The sequence below is a fragment of the Danio aesculapii genome, chromosome 1, assembly GCF_903798145.1.
Source record: "Danio aesculapii chromosome 1, fDanAes4.1, whole genome shotgun sequence".
Classification (NCBI taxonomy): Eukaryota; Metazoa; Chordata; class Actinopteri; order Cypriniformes; family Danionidae; genus Danio; species Danio aesculapii.
In genome coordinates this window covers 23529758-23550711 of record NC_079435.1, presented here as the reverse complement: position 1 = coordinate 23550711, position 20954 = coordinate 23529758, and positions in this window count along the sequence as shown.

Genomic DNA, 20954 nt, shown 5'->3' with positions numbered 1-20954 from the left:
GTAGTTGTTTATATTGCAACCATGCAATTTATGTATTAGGATAGTGCCTCTTTTAAAAATTTATAATTTCGATACAGCGCATCAGCATCCATCAGCCTGTCTTACTGAGCAGAGCAGAGACAGTTGACGTTCCGCCACAAAATGGCAACAGAGACCACATAATAAGTCTCTAGAGGAGCAAAACTCATATTTCAAACTACAACTGATCAAATCATTATAAAATGGGTAAGTGACGAAGTCAATTTCTTTCTTTTGTATGTTGTAGTGCTGTATTTATACCATGGTAATTGTAGTGTATTGTTGTGTTGTGAGATGGGACTCGCCAACTAAACTCTGTTTCTAATGAGTCTCCTGTTTTCGTTACTAGTTCAGTAAATAAAAAGAAAGAAGAAATGGCCACATTTAGAGTTTTTCCTTATCGCAAACACAACAGTAATCTGGAAGTGTTTGCGTTTTGCTTTGGCTTTTTCTGGGTTAATTAATGTGATCTCCCATTTGCAACAGAGAAATACTAGGAAATCTCTTGATGGAATTTTATGCCTTTCAGTTATAATCTTAAAATATGAGCAAAATCGCTTGTTTTGTCATCACTTTAGATATTATGCTAGAGCATCATTGAAATACTAGCTCTAAAATGACGTGTTTTTAAGCAACAGTTTGTGTATATGTATATATATATATATATATATATATATATATATATATATATATATATATATCTATATATATATATATATATATATATATATATATATATATATATATATATATTTGTATGTGTGTGTTTGTATGTGAACATTGATAATGGGTTAAAATAAAAAATAATAATTTAAAGGAAACCCAAAGCAACCAAAAACAAAACAAAATAACATTCAATATAACAAATAGTTGGTCTGTTGGTCTGCATTTAAAGAGCTGTTTACTTTCAGTTTAGCTTAGTTTAGACCTAATTAAAGATTTGTTGATCTAGATTTGTTTCATTTGAGCTCAGGTGCAATGCTTAGTTTTAGACAATGACCAGCAATTCTGGGATTAAATCTATAACCTGTGATTTAAAACGTTCATCTGCGATTTGATTTAGTCCTCCATAATGGGTTCACTGTTATAATTAAACACCAGCAGTGTCAATATTTAATTACCTTCTTGATTAACTATCTGAATTCTCTCTCTGATGGTAAGCAGCTCTTGTAGAAATACATAAAGGAAATAAATGTGCAAAATGGCAGCTGGATTTACAAACTGCTACATAGAGATTGCTAATAAATGCAGGAAGGGATGGAATATGTGTATAATGTTTTTACATTGCACTTAGGCTTGATTAAAGTAAATACCCTCATGTAATTGTATTTTTGATTAATTTTATAACTACATTTATAATTATACTGTTGACCGTCCCTTACACCTCACCCTTAAACCTACTTGTACAACCAAACCTGTCCCTAACCCTACCCAAATTCCACCTCAAGACCACCAGACGTGTTCTGCAATACATTTATGAATACAGTAAGTACAAATATTTATATTTTGATTTAAATGCATAGCATTTAAGGCTACTTAATATAAAGTTTGGTGCTACAGAATTATAAATGTTGATTTATGTTATTGATGCATTCATCCATCCAGTCTGCACATACTGTACAGTAGTTATAATATTTAACATTGCAGTACTAACAATACAATACTACAAAATTAGTTTTTTTTTTTAAAAAACAAACAAAGCTGACAAGACAAAAAAGAATCAATAAGTAATCACCAGCTGAACCATTGAAAAAGATAACCTTTGTTCAAAATGTGAATAGGTTATTAGTGAGAATAAATACTTTTATAAGCACTAGGTGTCAATCATTTTAGTGTCTTTAAAACTACTTTAGCTATGAAAAGTTTCATTTTATATAGGTCTGATATTGGAAAAATCTAACATGGCTATATATATATATATATATATATATATATATATATATATATATATATATATTATATATATATATATATATATATATATATATATATATATATATATATATATATATATTTGTTTTTGTTCTAAGTAAGTATTTGTAAAAAACATGCTATTTGTGCCTTTCTGAATATCGTATTCGGGTTCAGCTCCACCCATAGTAAGTTTATCAAGCATGTTATTAAAGTCATGTTGGCGACGCAGTGGCGCCGTAGGTAGTGCTGTCGCCTCACAGCAAGAAGGTCGCAAGTTTGAGCCTCGGCTGGGTCGGTTGCCGTTTCTGTGTGGAGTTTGCATGTTCTCCCTGCGTTCGCGTGGGTCTTCTTTCGGGGTGCTCTAGTTTCCCCCACAGTCCAAAGACATGCGGTACAGGTGTATTGGATAGGCTAAATTGTCCAGAGTTGTATGAGTGTGGGTGAGTGTGTATGGATGTTTCCCAGAGATGGGTTTGCTGGAAGGGCATCTGCTGCATAAAACATGTGCTGGATAAGTTGGCGGTTCATTCCGCTGTGGCGACCCCAGATTAATAAAGGGACTAAGCCGAAAAGAAAATAAATGAATGAATAAATTCATGTTTATAGGACTTTTACAATGCAGATTGTGTCGAAGCAGCTTAACGTAGAAGTTCTAATAAACTGAAAATGTGTCAGTCCAAGCATTTTTTTTTTCAAAATATGTTCTTTTGTGTTCAACAGAAAAAAAGAAACTCATGAAGGTATAAAACAAGTAAAGAATGAGTAAATTATGACCAAAATAAACCATATACTGTACAGACTATGCAGTGTTATTTTACATTTAGTTATTATTTTCAGTACTTGGAGATTGTTAGACTATCCAGAGGACCGTAAAGTATTGAATGTTTCATTTGTATATTTTTTCCGTTGCATTTACCACTTGTAACATTTGTTTTGTTGTGTCCACCATCTTGGATTAGCTTTCACCAAACCCGTTTCCCCTTTCTGGAATTGCAGCATCTGTAAAGGTTAAATGTGATGCTGACTTAGAAGTTGGCTTTAGATTTTTTTTGGAGCAGCCTTTTGTTAACTCCTTAAAATGTTGCTTGTGTTGACATCTGACCGATTTAGAACAGAGTGTATTGGACAAAGAGTGCTTTGAAATGCATTGATGGCCCATATACATTACATGCTGCTGAGCTTGATTTTTACATTAACCTCCAGTGCCCTGATGGGAGAAGGACTCCAGATCTGATGGTGTTCAGCATGAGCAACATCCACCTCCTCTGGAGAGAGATTAAACATCTGCTGAAACTACACACTCACACCTAGTGCAGCTCATATTATTCAATTTCTGAAACACTCCTGATGGTCACAGCACGTCTGTAACTTGATTAATTCCAGGGCTTTTAAACTTTATTTCTTTTTATGAGTCTATTCATTTAGGCAGGACTCATTTACTCAGAATCATCTTCATGAAATTAAAACCTCCAGATGTCTGTGTTCCTCCTCAGTGTTCTCTTCCTCTTCTCCTCACGGATTTATGTATTACTACTATAGTACCTTTTTCTACTAAATTATATGGATACACTTGCCACTTTGAAATAACACATAAATACAATCTTTTTATCCTATTTAGTGATTTGGGTTTCTGCTTTGTCATTATGGATCTAATTGGTAACATGTTATTGTATTGTTAACTATTTTAAAATACAGCTTTATAGTTAAAACAGTAAAATTGTTTAATAATGTTGGTCTATACAGTTAAAGGCATAATTAATATACCTACTGTGAAATTGATATTCTTTTTCTGATATTTCCCAAGTGATGTTTAACAAACCAAGGAATTGTTTCACAGTATTCAATTCAAGGTTATTTGAATAGTGCTTTTCACAACAATTATAGTTTCAAAGCAGCTTTAAAAAAGGCGCACATTATTGCAATATAATCAAATTCATGTTATTAGTTGCCTTAACTTTATTAGTCACTATTAACTTTTTACAAATTTCCCAGCCATGTCTTGCAGCTGGAAAGACATCCGCTGTGTAAGACATGCTGATAAGTTGGTTGTTCATTCCGCTGAGGCAACCCCAGATTAATTAAGGGACTGAGCCAAAAAGAAAATGAATGAATGAACTTTAACTATTTTTTTAACTAATTAACATAGTAACTAATGGCTTTTAACAGTTAAAGTTATATATATATATATATATATATATATATATATATATATATATATATATATATATATATATATATATATATATATACATGGGTATCCCGCGGTCATCATCAAAATCATCAAAACCTGTTAATAGAGATAGTGACTTTCATAACTGACAAAAAAAAACTGTGATCTGACCAGGGCATTAAACAATAACAAAATAAGACAACTAACCTCGTCAGCAACTGCATAGGACTAAGTTCTTTGACTTAAAGAGGGCAAAAGAGATAACATAGTTTTTGAAGACCGTAGGCTAAACAATGTTTTATACATTTATTTCTTTTTAAGATTTATTTTCAAAACAAATTTATAATGACAGATTGTTTATGGAAAGGCAATGTACCACACACTGGATGTCATGTCATGTCAATGCGAAAATAAAGTACTGTAAATCAAAATAAGAAACAAACATATAAACATAGAAGTATTTTAAACAAAGTGCCTGGTGTATTATATAAACAGGGAGTGTGTCTCCAGGAAGGCTATTCCAGAGTTAAGGAGCCATATATGAGAAGGTGCAACCTCCTTTAGTGGACTTTGCTATTCTAGGTATCACCAGTATTTTCTATTGTGTGTGTGTGTGTGCGTGTGCGTGTGTGTTTGTGTGTTGGCTAGAATAAAGCAACTTTTAATAAATAAATATTTAAATTAAGGTTAAAATTATTAGCCTCGATGAGATTTTTTTCGATTGCTCACAGATTGCCTACCTCTGTTATCCAATGACTTGCCTAAATAATCAAACTTTCATATAGCCTAATTAACTTAGTTAATCTTTTAATTGCACTTTAAGCTGAATACTAGTATCTTAAAAATAACTAGAAAAATATTGAATGTTGTCATCATGGCAAAACAAAACAGTTTAGTTATTAGACATTAGTTTAATCTGCAGATTTGGTTTTTAGCCCATCATTGAGTCTTTGTATTTACTTGTGTAAATGTGTGTAAATTTACATTTATTCAATTTTTAAATAAATTTCACTAATATTATTGTGATATAATAACAGTAATAATAAAATATTCATATGATATATTTATATAATACAGTAAAGTAATATTTTCTGACTTAGTGGATTTATTATATAGAGAGTTGCTTTGTTTACCAAATAAGTGGATCTAATCGTATTTGCATTGTAAACATTAAATAAAAGATAAAAATGTAATTTTTTTTTCATATATTAGGATTGTGGTTAAGATACTCCTAAAATCATTCAGCATAAATCATAGATTTTTTACTAAATTCTCAGCAGAAATAGCAAAAAATGTCCACAGATTCTTTCTGGCTCTAGACATTAGTTAATAAAACTGTTGTTAAAAAATGTGTCAAAAATGTCTGTTAAACAACACATATAAATTAGCATATATAATAAAGATATTATATATACGTTATATACAGTATGTTATATGAAATATTTTTTTGAAATAATTATTGAGAGCTAATAATTTTGTCTTCAACTGTAGGCTATGTGTGATTCTCTCTGTAAATGCTAGATTTACCATACAGTATACAGTATTATTCAAATCTTCAAATGACGACAAATATTAAGTAAGTACTGAATCAGCCTGAAAAAAAAAACCTTTTATTTACCTTGTGTTTTTCAATCAAAGTAATTCTATTTTGTAGAAAACACTACGTGGCTTATGACAGGCTTAGCACGTAGACAGCTGCATGTGTATGTGGAAATAACAATTACAGGCACCCTAAGTGTTCTTGACCAAATTACAGTTTATTTCAATATGCTCTCAAAAATTCTAATCAGCCACTAAATGTGGACATGAGTTGCACGGCTTGTCTTAATGCATCTAAATAGTCTGTGCTCAGCTTCTCCTCGTTAGCCGTCTCTCTGTTTTGAAGACTTTTGAGTTTCTCAAGAGCGCCTTGCTGTTCCAACTAGTTTGGCTTCAAGCTGTACAGCATCTGGGATCTGAATGGCAGTCAGCTCTCTCATCATTATAGTGCACTTTACTGCATTCTGCCCCTTGGTTGTAATTGCTGAGCATCTTCCATGGCCAAAAGAAGGATGCTTTTATGAAACGCTATTTGTATATGTATATATATATATATATATATATATATATATATATATATATATATATATATATATTATATATATATATATATATATATATATATATATATATATATAATTTTTTTTTTTTTTTTTTTTTTTCAGATTGTGTAACTTGTTTGCTTGTTAGCTAAACTATTCAAAGAGAAAACTTTAAGTTTGAGGAAAAATTTGATTAAAATGAAAACATCTCCTAGAAACAGGGGCAAAATGACAAAAACATGAACAAAAATGTCTCACAAATTTAAGATGCACACTGAATGCTGGGATTGAATAAACACTAGTGGTACGCAGGCTTCTAGTGGTATGTAGAGGAATACTAAATAATAAAATAAAATAAAACGTTTATTACTCTTTGGCTCGAATGATTACACAGATGAGATCAGCAACCAATGTTCCCTGAAGCGTACGATCACATGGGTGTGCTTAGAACGTTTACTTTACTTCATGTTATCAGATACTAAAAGTCAACCCGCTTTAGTGCAGAGCCAGAGAAAGAGGCGAGCGGCGCTTGCGGAGCAGATACATGCTGGAGACGCACTTTTGCAGACCAGTGCTGTTATGTTGGCATTTCGGTTACTGCATGCTGCATCATTTGCAAAATAATTATCACAAATGTGTTAAAACGTGTGTTCATAGTTGTGTAAAATAATGCGTGTTTTCGATATATTAAGTTATTTGTTTTGTAAAGCAGCAAGGCTTTTGATTTAATTTGTTACCTCAAATTTAGGCTACTTTATATGGATGTGATTCAAATGTTGTGGGACACAGAACATAGACTCAAGCAACATTGAAGCTTGGAGCTATAGAATATAGCCTAATTAAAGTTAGTCTCAGTGTGTGGTTAGCACAAACTCCACGGTCCACTTAAGATGAGATCTCAAATCAAGGAAAATCCGCACGTATTATTGGATAGATCACGTATGAATTGGTCAAGCAGTGTATTTATGCATATAAGCTAATCACTTACTTTTGACACACATACTCTAATGGACGCGCAGTAAGCAGATCTAATTTCTAATTTAAATATGTAATTCCAAATCATTTAAAATACAAGTTAATGTTTAGATTTCAAAGATACACAAATATGTCACGTGTACATGCAACATATTTCAAAATGTGTCAAAAAATTATTTATGTTTTACCTATAAGCCCAGTACAGTGTTAATGTTCAAACTATTTATAATGCTTAAAGTGGCTGACAATAATAAATATTCTTAATAATAGGAATTAATCTTCCTTGTCATTATGGTGGTACTCGGAGAGACAATTTTTTTCTGAGGTGGTACTTGATGAAAAGTGATCTATCTATCTATCTATCTATCTATCTATCTATCTATCTATCTATCTATCTATCTATCTATCTATCTATCTATCTATCTATCTATCTATCTATCTATCTATCTATCTATCTACCTATCTACCTATCTACCTACCTACCTACCTACCTACCTACCTACCTGTCAGTCTGTCTGTCTGTCTGTCTGTCTGTCTGTCTGTCTATCTCTTTAGATTGTATAACATGTTTGCTTGTTAGCTAGTGAAACTTTATATTTGAGTGAAAAAATTTGGTACAAAATAAAGATATCTCTTAGAAACGGGCTTGTAACAAAAATACAAAAACATAAACAAAACCATTCCACAAATGTAAGACGCACAATAAATGCTGTTAAACGAATTTTAAAAATTGTTATTTATTTGAACAATTTAACAGTAATCCCTCTGTGTTGTCAAAAAACAAAAACAAAGTATTTAATTAAATTTCAGTTTACTGGTCTCTTAACATGAAGTTGATTAAATATTCAGACATAATATTTTACTTGTCATCTTTAATATTTATCATCAGGTAACCAAGAGTATGCAAACCTTTTTATTATTATTTATTATTGACAATTTATTATTGTTACGGGTGGCACTGTTGCCTCACATCAAGAAGGTTGCTGGTTTGAGTCCAGGCTGGGCAAGTTGGTATTTCTGTGTGGAGTTTGCATGTTCTCCCTGTGTTGGCGTAGGTTTCTCCAGGTGCTCCGGTTTCCCCCATAGTCCAAAGACATGCGCTATAGGTGAATTGAATAAACTAAATTTGCTGTAGTGAATGGGGTGTGTGTGTGTGTGTGTGTGTGTGTAAATGAGAGAGTGTCTGGATGTTTCCCAGTACTGGGCTGCAGCTTGAAGGGCATCTGCTGCATAAAACATATGCTGGAATAGTTGGCGGTTCATTCCGCTATTGAATATATTTACTAACTGTCAAAATGATTTGAAGTATTTGTCTTGTGAACTATAATTAAAAATCTTTTATGTAAAATATCTTACTCAGTTTCTTCTGTTGAGGAAAAATAAGATATTTTGAAGAAAGCTAAAGACATGTAACCATTGGCAAAGAAATAAAACAAACATTATGGAAGTCAATGGTTACAGGTTTCCAACATTTTTCAAAAATATCTTTTTGTTCAGCAGAAGAGAGAAACTCATGAAGGTTTGAATTAAGTAAAGGTTGAGTAAATGATGACAGATTTTTCATTTAGGGTGGAGATTAATTAATTAACACATTCTGTAAGGCAGTGTTTCCCAACCCTGTTCCTGAAGGCACACCAACAGTACACATTTTCAACCTCTCCCTAATCAAACACACCTGAATCAACTTATCATAACATCAGAAGAGACTCCAACACCTGAAGTTAATGGGTCAGAAAAGGGAGACAACCAAAATATGTACTGTTGGTGTGCCTCCAGGAACAGGGTTGGGAAACACTGCTGTAAGGTCTACACAACTTTCGAGGACAACTGTATACAGTATATGAATATATTTACTAACGGTCAAAATGATTTGAAGTATCAAGATGTGCCTATGTTACACTTATAATTGGTTATCAAGGAATAACATACCTTGGACTGTCTTTGATTGATCAATCAGGACCAAGCATTCCACAGAGCCATGTAATAAATAATAATAACACTTGCATCATATTTACTAAATGAAGGTCATTGCTGCTTGTTTCTGACTAATTCTGAGATGCTGATTCCTAAAACGGTGAGCGGATTTGCTTCAGGAGATTTGGCTTCGGCTGTCTCTGTGTTAAGGTCTGAATCTCTACTCACATTGTAGGGGGTGTAAACATTCTTAAGGTCAGTCTTTCTACTGTCTGGCTGACAGACAGATGATGTATTGGTGGTTGAAAATAAGTTACCTCATGGGCACTTGGTGAGGTAAGAATGTGTTTATTAACCTCATGAATTTACTTCACTCGACTGAGCTGGGCCGTATCAGCGCTCCAGGATATGACCTCAGAGGCGTCCAGACAGGTGCATTTGTCAGACGGGTTGTGATCCTCACCTAGAATGACATCCCCGTTGGCAAATGTGCTACAAAGAACAAGAAATAGGCCAGTAGATCTAGTCAAGGATCTTGAGAGTAGAAGAACTAGTAGGGTTGTTGTTTCTTTGTGAATTTAGATTTGATCTTTTTGAACAGAAGAATAGATAGTAATTTTTTTTTTATATATTTGAGGACAACATGCATTTAAAATTCCATAAAGAAATAGTTAATATAACAAATAATGTGAATTTCTGTATTGCTTCTAGGGCTGGGTATGGAGTTCGATACTTTTTAAGCACCGACCGAACTGTCTCGATACTACAGAGTATCGAAAAAATCATTTTCGTTCGGTACCAAATTTCGATACCCAAGGGTATAATCTTGTCAACGTCAGTGAGCACCACTTGGAGAAAACCTGCATCCTTAACGTGCCCGGATCAAATGCTGGTGATTGGCTGCGCTGTGGCGAGGCTGTCTTGAAAATCAATAGTTTACGGCGGTTACGCCTACTTGCGCAGAGCTTGTCAAATTGTCAAACAGACATACAAAATCAGTTAACTTTTAGCACTTCTTGCTTGTGTAAGACAAGTAAACAAAAATAACTTTATTCAATGATTTATCCATGGGAGGATCAGAAAGCTCTTGGATTAAATAAAAAATATCTTCATTTGTAGATAATTAATGACAGAATTTCAATTTTTGGGTGAACTAAACCTTTAAGCAGCAGTAAGCCTCACAAATACTTAAAATTGATTGACTTAAAACTGCTTGAACTTTATTAAAACTGTTTGCACTAATATATTGTGTTAACTACACTTTGTTCATTTTGTACTTTTGTTCTTTTGTTTATTGGTCTTAGAGATAAGCCTGCTGTGAAAAGTGTCACAAACATCCTGAAAAAATAATCTTGTTAAAATATAGTTCTTAAAATAAAAGTATCGAAAAAAGTATCGTTCGGAACCGGTATCGAATTCAGGGTATCGGTATCGGTATGGAAAATTTTGGAACGATACCCAGCCCTAATTGCTTTATAGTTATACAGGCATCTTGATCAGTCGGTTAGTTATGACAGAAATGCATGTCATTATTTATTTTGCTTTGCTCAAGAGTTTGAGTAAAAAAACCCTGCTGGAAAACTCAAGTTTGTTCATTTCGGATTGAAATGACAAGAATGTCACTTCTAATCAGTAATTACATTTTTAATCCATGCACTAAAGTATAAACACTAGCGCAGTATCTTAATAAATGAAGCTGGCGGAGAGAATCATCCATATGATAGCTGCGCAAACATGGAAATTAAAGACAATTTGTAACCTAAACAGATGCAGAGACAAAATCAGCCAAGCATCATATCCTCTCTCCATCACTGCTTCTCTAGAGGCTTTTAACAGATTAAAGATCTGAACCGACTTCCAATGACTTTCACATGGTGTTTTTATGGAAGTTTCACCCAAAAATTCTATATTATGAGCAAAATTCAGAGCTATTTGTCAGTTAAATAAATAAATTATGTCAAATCTAACTAATATTTGACGTTACATTTTAATTTATTACTAATTTAATAATTTTGTAAAGCATTTTGGCTTAACTTGCACTGTTCCACTATACAGTTTTGCCTTGTCTCAGTTAACACAAGATATATTAATTAGTTTTGGGTCTAGGTTATGGGTAATGATTTTTTTTTGAAATGGCGTTTTTTTTCCTGGAGACAAAGCTAAATATATTAACTTTATTTGTTCATAAATTCAGAATCAGTTTTATTGCCAAGTGTGCTTCACACACACAAGGAATTTGATTGGCTACAGAAGCTTCCAGTGTACATAAAGTAACAAGTGACAACACAAATAAATCGGAAAAAATAAAATAATAATAATAAAAAATGATGAACATTAAACAGATGCGGTTAGTGAAGAAACCTGGATGTTGAGTTGTATGTACAGATTGTTATAAATATACAGGTTATAAGGTGCTGTGTACAAGTGCAAATGTAGAAAGTATTGCATTGTATATTGATATAAGGTGCTGTGTACAAGTGCGTATGAGAAAGTATTGCTCATATTTATTGCACAGTAGGGGAATATTTAACTGTTCATAAGGTAGACAGCCTGAGGAAAGAAACTTTTCCTGTGTCTGGCTGTTTTTGTGCTTGGTGCTCTGAAGCGCCGACCAGACGGTAACAGTTCGAACAGGTAGTGTGCTGGGTGTGAGGCGTCCAGAGTGATTTTGCGAGCCCTTTTACTCACTCTGGAAGAGTACAGTTCTTGAAGTGTAGGAAGGGTTGTGCCAGTGATTCGTTCAGCAGTCCGGACTATTCGCTGTAGTCTACGGAGGTCGATTTTGGCAGCTGAGCCGAACCAGACTTGGATTGGATGACAGCTGAGTAGAACTGTACGAGTAGCTCCTGTGGTAGGTTGAACACAGTGCTGTTCATGATGGTGAGTGGGGGGAGTGCAGGGGGGTTTCTCCTAAAGTCCACTATCATCTCCACTGTTTCATAATTCAGTGCTTTATCAAATTGTTGCCTTTGTACTTTTGACTGAATTGTTTTGCAACTTTTAATATTGTTGTTGTTTTTAAGCTGTCATGATGACTCTTATGCTTTGAGACAATTTACTTTTTTAGAGTCCTCTGGGACCAACACAATGGCAAAATGGCAAGTCTTTGATTTAGTGGCTAATTTGTATGAATTCATATGATCTCATTTGTGTAGTTCAGTATGATTTGCTCATCCCCCAATGATGGTTGGGTTTAGGGTTGGGGTTTGGATTTTTAAAATCATACATGTAACTTGAATGAATTCGTACGAATTAGTCACTAAACTGACAAAACATAAAATAGTTATGTTTCCTCATGAGATCAGGCTGCTGGGACTCAAACGTTTGGTCAATAATGGCATATGCAATAGGGCTGTGCAATTAATCACAATTCAATCTTGAATTAGATTTTGGCCTTTGTTGATTATGAAAAAACATTAATTGAGATAAAATGGTCATTGTGTCATATCCGGCCAACTTTAAGCAGTCCACATTTGTTCCTCCGTGAAGCTCACTTTCATTTGGAAATCAGTGAAATCATGTAACATGAATTTTGCTGCAAGTACATGCTTATTTATTAAAGTGTATTTGATTCATTCATGTTTTTACAATCATGAAAAAAAAAACTCTGCTGTTCTGTACATTCGCTCAACCTCAGAAATGAGCAGAACACGGACGGACATATAAAGCCATCTTTTAGCATAAGGTGTGCTTCTAAATGTAATATGGAACGCAAAAATGTGTCAAAATGGCTACTTAGTGGTATTTACATAAACATTCATTTGTTATGTAATAAATTAACCAATAGTTCAGAATGAAAAGGCATGTGATACCATAAATTAGATCCATACCTCTCTTAAACTGACAGTGCTCTATATTCCTGCTGCCGACTGTGCTTATCATTATTAAAAACCAGAAAACACAATCACTCACTGCTTTTGACTCTTAACGACTTTTTTACAGCTTTAATAAGAAACAAATCAAGTTTTATTCTTGATTCGTATGGGTTCCTTGGTATTGAGACTTTAAATTTTTGATTGAGACCTTATTTGCAGGAAAAAAAAAAAAAAATTATATATATATATATATATATATATATATATATATATATATATATATATATATATATATATATCAAAAACATTTTGGTAATATGGCCCAGTGATAATCATTTATATAATCTTGATAACAGTTGTGACCAAAATAATTGTGATTAGGATTTTTCCTACCACCAAGAAGCCCTAATATTCAATTGATTGTTAATATTGAAGTTCATTGTAAAGCCTAACACAATCACTGTCAGCTACACTGTTAACCAGCTTTATGGTGGGCATGTTTCACCCGTGACAAGTGTGACCTCACGCAGTTGATTTAAATGCAGTAAATCTACACATGCTCTAAAAAGACGAGCCATAAATACAAAAGACATCGGTCTTCCAGTTCCAGACACTTGGCTTGAGTCATCGGTCAGAGCTGCCTTTTGAGACGGCAGTAAATCTGTCAGGCGTGCTCTTCATGTCTCTGGGACATAAAAACACCAAATAGAACAATCAAGGCGGAACAATGTTCAACCTGTAATATAACCAATTGCGCCCCAATTGCCTGAGATTGAAAGCCTGCAGTTCTGTCATTCAGGAATATAATTCCTCAGTCTGCACTCGACTGCTTTCACACCGCCGTTTTGATAGAATATAGCTGAGAATTCATTTCAGCCCAAATTGGGCAGCAGGCAAACTTAACCACATGATTATTGGCATCGCTCACAAAATCCTGTAATTCATTCAGAATGATGATGATGCTGAGAAAATGTGTCGCTATATAGGGGTGCAGAATCAAATTTCTCCTAATGTAAACAGTGCGATTCCATGAATGTTTTTGGATGAAAATATTAGCATTCACCTCCTAAACTGCTTTCAGCACCTGCCTTTCACCCGCAGGGACCGAAGCCTGTGCATGTGTGCTAATTCAGGTTCAGCCTGTTATATCTACAGGTGGCTTCCTCCCCCTAGGAGCCAGAGACTTTTTTTCTGAGTCGATGCTGTGCTGTTTTAGCCTTTGGAACTCAATAGGTTTTATAATGAGAGCACCATCTGTTCAAAACAGCCCTCATCTGTTCTCAAGCTAATGTATATCTTATTGGAAACCCGTGCTTCTAAAAATACCTGGCAAAATGGCTTAGTCCTTCTACCTAACCTGGCGCAGGCTCCCCCACATTGTAATTAGACCAGGCCCGCATATCCATCAAGCAGCTGATGAGAGCATATTTGATATGACAGAGAACAGTAAGCCCATCTAAAGGCAATTTAACTGGGAGAGAGAAGAAGTATTGGGAGAGAACTTGAAGGGAACTAAAAACATGATTTATCATCCTTCCAGGCCGAAAAAGTGTATAATATCTGCATGATTGCACAACAGAGTCGTGCTGATTGAGGAAGAAAAAGCAATTACAGTTTGATTTGATGACAAATTAGCTGCAGTGTAAAATGCACATTGTTTTATGAGATATACGTGTCTTACAGTGTACATGATATCGTTTTGTGTAATTAGCACTGCTGTAGTATGACACGGCAGTGTGCTAAGTTCTATCATCTAATCAGTTTATTTTCAATTATGTAAAAACGCAGTTTACACATACACTGCATTGAAATGAATGTTTGTTTTCTATGGTGGGCATGTTTTTTTTTTTTTATTCAGTTTTTTATGAGCTGTTTCTCAATTCCAAGAACGCAGAGAACGGACTTGCGTTCTCATGGATACTGGTCTTGGCAAGTTCCCTCGGAAGAATGAACTCGGGAAACCACGAGAAAACAGAACGCGTCCTATGAGAAATGAGATGCTGCGTTCTTCCTGATGGTCACATAACGCATTTTTTACTGAAAATTATGTAAACATTACAGCATTCATACAATGATTTATTGTTTTTCCCCTTTTCACAATATATACTATTCATAGGGATCTTACAAATATACTTTGCGCAATAAAAATAAAACTAATTTTAATACGAATTTCAGCAAATAAACACCCTTGATGTGCCTTTAAAATTTTCATGTTAATGTTTACTTTCATCGTCTCATTTAGGAAAACTCCTGAGATAATTAAGATATATCTCTTAACTTTAATAATAAATCTGCATTGAATGCTGCGCTTTTCACCTCCTTTATTCGGCCGCAACAACTTCTGTGACTTCTCGTGCTAATTTTGCACTCAAATCTGCATTGGTGAACTCTCCATCAAGAACGCATATGGGAACTTTCACGTGTTCTTTGTTCTTGCAGTCTAAAGATTTGGAACTGAACTTGATGCAGTTTATGATGTTACACGAAAACACGAGGACGCAAGACCGCTAAAAAACGCATTTTGAGAAACAGCCATAGTGATTTCAAAATGTTTCACTATTCAAAATGAACCCATGTTGATGTGAACGCTCATGTTTATCCAAATAGCCTTATTTTTTTGCATAATCTTAAATTTGTTTTTATTAGTGGTTAGCACTGACGCCTCACAGCAAGAAGGTCGCTGGCTTGAGTCTCGGCTGGGCCAGTTGGCGTTTCTGTGTGGAGTTTGCATGTTCTCACCATGTTCGCGTGGGTTTCCTCCGAGTGCTCCAGTTTCCAAAGACATTCGCTATAAGTGAATTGGATGAACTAAAATGTCCGTAGTGTGTGTGTGTGAATTGATGTGTATGGGTGTTTCCCAGTACTGAATTGTGACTGGAAGGGCATCCACTGTGTAAAACATATGCCGGAATTTTTATATGCCGCTTTTTATTCCGCTGTGACGACCTCCGAAATAGAGACTAATTGCCTTCTCTGTGCGATTTATTTGTTTATTTATTTTGTTTATTATTAATTTTATTTATTTATTTATTAATTAATCAATTAATTTATAAAATTTTTTATATAATCCTGAACGATTGTAGCATGTCAGACTGCACGAACATGGCTCCCGTGTCACAATGTCAGCTGTGATAAAGTCAGACTGAACGACAATAAAGACGTGCCAAACATGAAAGAAAACTCCCCGGAGTTTGACGTCATTCACCCGGGACACTTTCACTATCCCACATTCTGAAATGATTCCTCACAGCAAGCGTAAACAATCTGTTGCGGCAATTTTGCACACGGCGTGTCTCCATAATAAAATCAGGAAGAAAAATTTCTCTGTGGTCATTTGAATTGTCGCATGCATTGCGTCATCAAATTCGGAGCTCCTATTGGTTCTTGGATTGATGCTCATCGCAGCTGTTGTCACACTGCAGAAAAGTGTCTGAAATCTTCTGACACTGCCAGAACTTAATCGGAGAGAAAATCTGATTGCAACAGGCATTAAGCGGCTGTCTGTGAACATGTCAAACCAGCCATCAAAGACCACAGATTTTAGCGTAGGATTTTAGGAATCTTTTAGGATTCCTAAATTTTTCTCAGATGACAAAATCGTGGCTAAAATCTCACAGTGTGAGCAGGGCTTTAGCCGAAGGAAAATTAATCAGGCTGTCTGCGGAGTCTTAGAGTGTTAAAATGTCTTCAATTTAAAGTCTTAAATTCGCTTAAATTTTGTCTTGTAGGTATTAAATAATTGTAAACAGGTCTTAATTTTCCTATGCCCATATAAAGCCACCCAACATGCATCCAGCCACCAACAATCCAACTCTATTTATAACTCTATTTACAATATGGTTTAATTATCGTCCTTACAAACATTTGTTTGAAAGGTCTCTCTGTATTTATAATCCATATTTTTAAAGATATGTTTCATTGAAAAATGTATACAACTAAGGTTTAATTGTTTTGACAATTTATTTAAATTGAATAGCTATCCCATCATGAAAAGGGTTGTTTATTTAATGACTGTAATCATGGAGCCTGCCTTGAACATTTGTGACACACACTGTGTGATCCTGAGGAACAGGATTAGGAACACATTAGGACCTTAATAATTTAATAATAAATTATTATAATAAAATTATCTGTCTGTGATGAGAAGAATAACACACTTGTTGAGTTCAAAATAACAATATTTGTTGTCTTTAACTAGATGTTGTTTTAAGAAAATAAATGCAGGTTGTGCTGTTTTTAACACATCTGTTCTCAGAGTATAGTTTATGAACATATGTATATACATAATGATACTGTTTTTATTTACCCCACCCCCCCCCCCCCCAAAAAAAAAAAAATTCATTGTTTCATAATGTGACCATGCACAGTTACTGTAGATTTCGATTAGCAAACATGGGCATTTCTGTTGCCACTGTCTTGTCATTCTGTACATGCTGGAAAATCCGCTTTGTTCAAAAACAATGATACACACTTTACCGAAAGTTTTTGGCTGGCTTAAGAACCTTTAAAGCATGAGGTCAATTGAACAGTCAAAGCACATAGAACTGTACTTAACTCATGTAATCTGATTAGTTCCTGTGTTCTTGGTTTTTAATGGGGTATATGCACAGAGATTTTTTTATTTCAGTCAGCCAGTCTTTCCATTATAAAATTACAATGTTTTAGGTCTGATTTCTTTAAAAATCATTGATCTTCACTGCCTTATTTTTATACAATAGAAAGTGGGTATTAGACCGAACAAGAAGCACTGCATTAAATTCCATTTTCCCCCGCCAAGTTTATTTTACTCCAATCTTTCATCTTGTTTCACGCCTAAACAACTAAATGAATACTTAAGTCTATTTAACTGATTGTATTTTATTTACATTACAACATCATTACGGTAAAAGGAACCTTATGAAATTGAAAATAGTCACATTAAGCTTTTACTGACAGTTTATCATTGGCTGAAAAACACTAGCTGTGCATATACCCCATTGATATCATATTAAGTGTTTGATTAGTCCCACCTGTGCCTTGTTTTTAGCTGTCATTATCTTGTGTTTTTAAATTGGATTTCATTTCTCCAGTGTATTCTTTGTGTTCTTGAGTGTGTTTGCTTACTTTTAATAAAAATACTCTGTGGAAATAAATCACCTTCTCTGTGTGAACTGAGCCATGACATTTTTTAATATTTGAACAAAAATAAAAATCTCATAATACTGTAATCATAGAAAAGGCAGATATATTAGATTCTTGGACCTTTTTATAACAAAACATAGTTTAGACTATATGCCTGCTGCTGTAACTTTCTAAAACTTTATGAATTAAATATGGTTGATTTGGAGTTACTTTCTAATATAATATAACTAAGGAAAATAATTGGACTACATCAAAGTTATTTTTGGTTCTCTGGATTTGAAGTTACTATTCACAATTTCTTAAAAACTACAGATTTTTTTTTCACAAATTTAAATATGAATATTTTAATTTATCATTTATTTGAAAAATAAAATGACATGTGGGTCAATATAGCATATTCCATGTTTTCAAAAAGAAACAAACTGTGCATCCTTATGTTACAGCCTTATCTCAAAATTGATTAATTTCATTTATTTCCTCAAAATTCTACATGACAATAATAACAATGTAATGACAATGTGAAAAAAAAAATATTTTTTATAATTGTTGTAAATTTATTAAAAATAAAAAACCTGAAAAATCACATGTACATAAGTATTCACAGCCTTTGCTCAATACTTTGTTGATGCACCTTTGGCAGAAATTACAGCCTCAAGTCTTTTTGAATATGATGCCACAAGCTTGGCACACCTGTCGTTGGGAATATTTGCCCATTCCTCTTTTCAGTACCTCTCAGCTCTATTGGCTTGGATAGGAAGCGACGGTGTACAGTCATTTTTAGATCTCTCTACAGATGTTTAATAGGATTTAGTTCTGGGCTCTGGCTGGGCCACTCAAGGACGTACATCGAGTTGTTGTGAAGCCACTCCATTGATATTTTGGCGGTGTGCTTTGGATCATTGTCCTGCTGGAAGATGAACCATCTTCCAGCTCCTGCTGCTGAAAAAACATCCTCACAGCATGATGCTGCCACCACCATGCTTCACTGTAGGCATGGTATTAGCCTGGTGATGAGCGGTGCCTGGTTTGCTCCAAACGTAATGCCTGAAATTCACTCCAAAGTGTTCAATTTTAGTCTCATCAGGCCAGAGAATTTTGTTTCTTATGGTCTGAGAGTCCATCAGATGCCTTTTGGCAAATTCTTTTGGCCAATCTACAGTACCATACAGGCCTGATCGGTGGATTGTTGCACAGATGTTTGTCCTTCTGAAAGGTTGTCCTCTGTCCACAGAAGAACACTGGAGCTTAGACAGAGTGACCAATGGGTTATTGATCACCTCCCTGTCTCAGCGTAGATGGCCAGCTCTAGGAAGAGTCCTGGTGGTTCCAAACATCTTCCACTTACGAATGATGGAGGCCACTGTGCTCATTGGAACTTTCAGAGCAGCAGAAATTTTTCTGTAACCTTCCCCAGCCTCGTGCTTCGAGACAATCCTGTCTCAGATGTCTACAGACAATTCCTTTGTCTTCATGCTTGGTTTGTGCTTTGACATGCACTGTCAACCCTGGGACCTTCTATAGACAGGTGTATGCCTTTTCAAATCATGTCCAATCAACTGAATTTACCACAGGCGAACTCCAATTAAGCTGCTGAAATATCTCAAGAATGATCAGTGGAAACAGAATGTACCTGTACGGCAGAGGCTGTGAATACTTATGTACATGTGATTTTTTAGGTTTTTTATTTTAAATAAATTTGCAAAAATTAAAAAAACGATTTTTTACATTGTCATTATGGGGTATTGTGTGTAGAATTTTGAGGAAATGCATGAATTTAATCAATTTTGGAATAAGGCTGTAACATTAAAAAAGTGAAGCGCTATGAATACTTTCTGGATGCACTGTACACATGTACTTCTATTTTTTCTATATTTAAATAAGCTAAAAAACATGGAAAGGCATTTCATTTAAGGTGCACTAAAAACTATTTTTACTTGATGTTTACACTACCTGACACTGAAACCAACATGAGTGCATGTTTATTTTTTATTTATTGCTAGTGTCACTCCAAATACATGCCATTGACCGGCATCTTCACTCTGTATTATGTAACACAGCAACATAATCATCTCTGCCAGAAAAAGAAAATCCTGCCAGTTTAATTCCTTAATTTACAGTTTCTTCCTTGTGCATTCTTAATTTAACCGACAGAAATAATTGGCGAGTTTCAGGCACATTTTAATAAGTCAGCATTACTGGATTATTTATAGACTCCCAAGAACTAACCCTGCGAAAATGAAATAAGCATTATTTATTTATTTCTGTAATTTCCATTAGAGGATTTGCCCACTATTCCATTGAGAAGGTGCCATACCATGGGTATTGTTTACCCCAAATAGTCGATGTAATTGGCTCTCTGAAGTCAGAAAATTGCTTTAATAATGCCCTGCAGCTCGCCAGCGAAGAAGATATTAAAAGTAAACATCCTCATCAAAGGAAAGAGGCTGCCACCTGAGGTGCCTCAATACATTAGACTCTGTTAAAGAGCTACGGTCTGAGGCGCTTCCACTGTCTGCTATGCCTGTACTGCAAGTTATTAACAGTTTCAGCACCGTCCACCTTGTAATAAATGTTCTCTATGCCCTCAATTAACATGATTATGAACCACTCTTGAAAGTGTTTATTGAATGCCATTCTTTCTGTTCGGATAGCCACACAACATTCCCAGTTGTGCCTTAAACCGCTACAGCATGCTCTTGTATCCGATATTTAAGGCTAGATGGCAGGTTAACTGAAATCAATGCAGCCAGATGTTGTTTAGCAGAGGCCACCCGAACCCCAGTTTGCCATGGAAACTCATTGTGATTGAATAGATGAACAACGAAACCTCCCCGAACGCTCCTTTGCTTTTTCCTGCTGTTCTTCGAAATAGCATTTATGTTATGGTCTCCCATTCTGGCTTATTACAGTCGACAGATTTTGTAGCAGAGGTTAGACCAGGTCCTG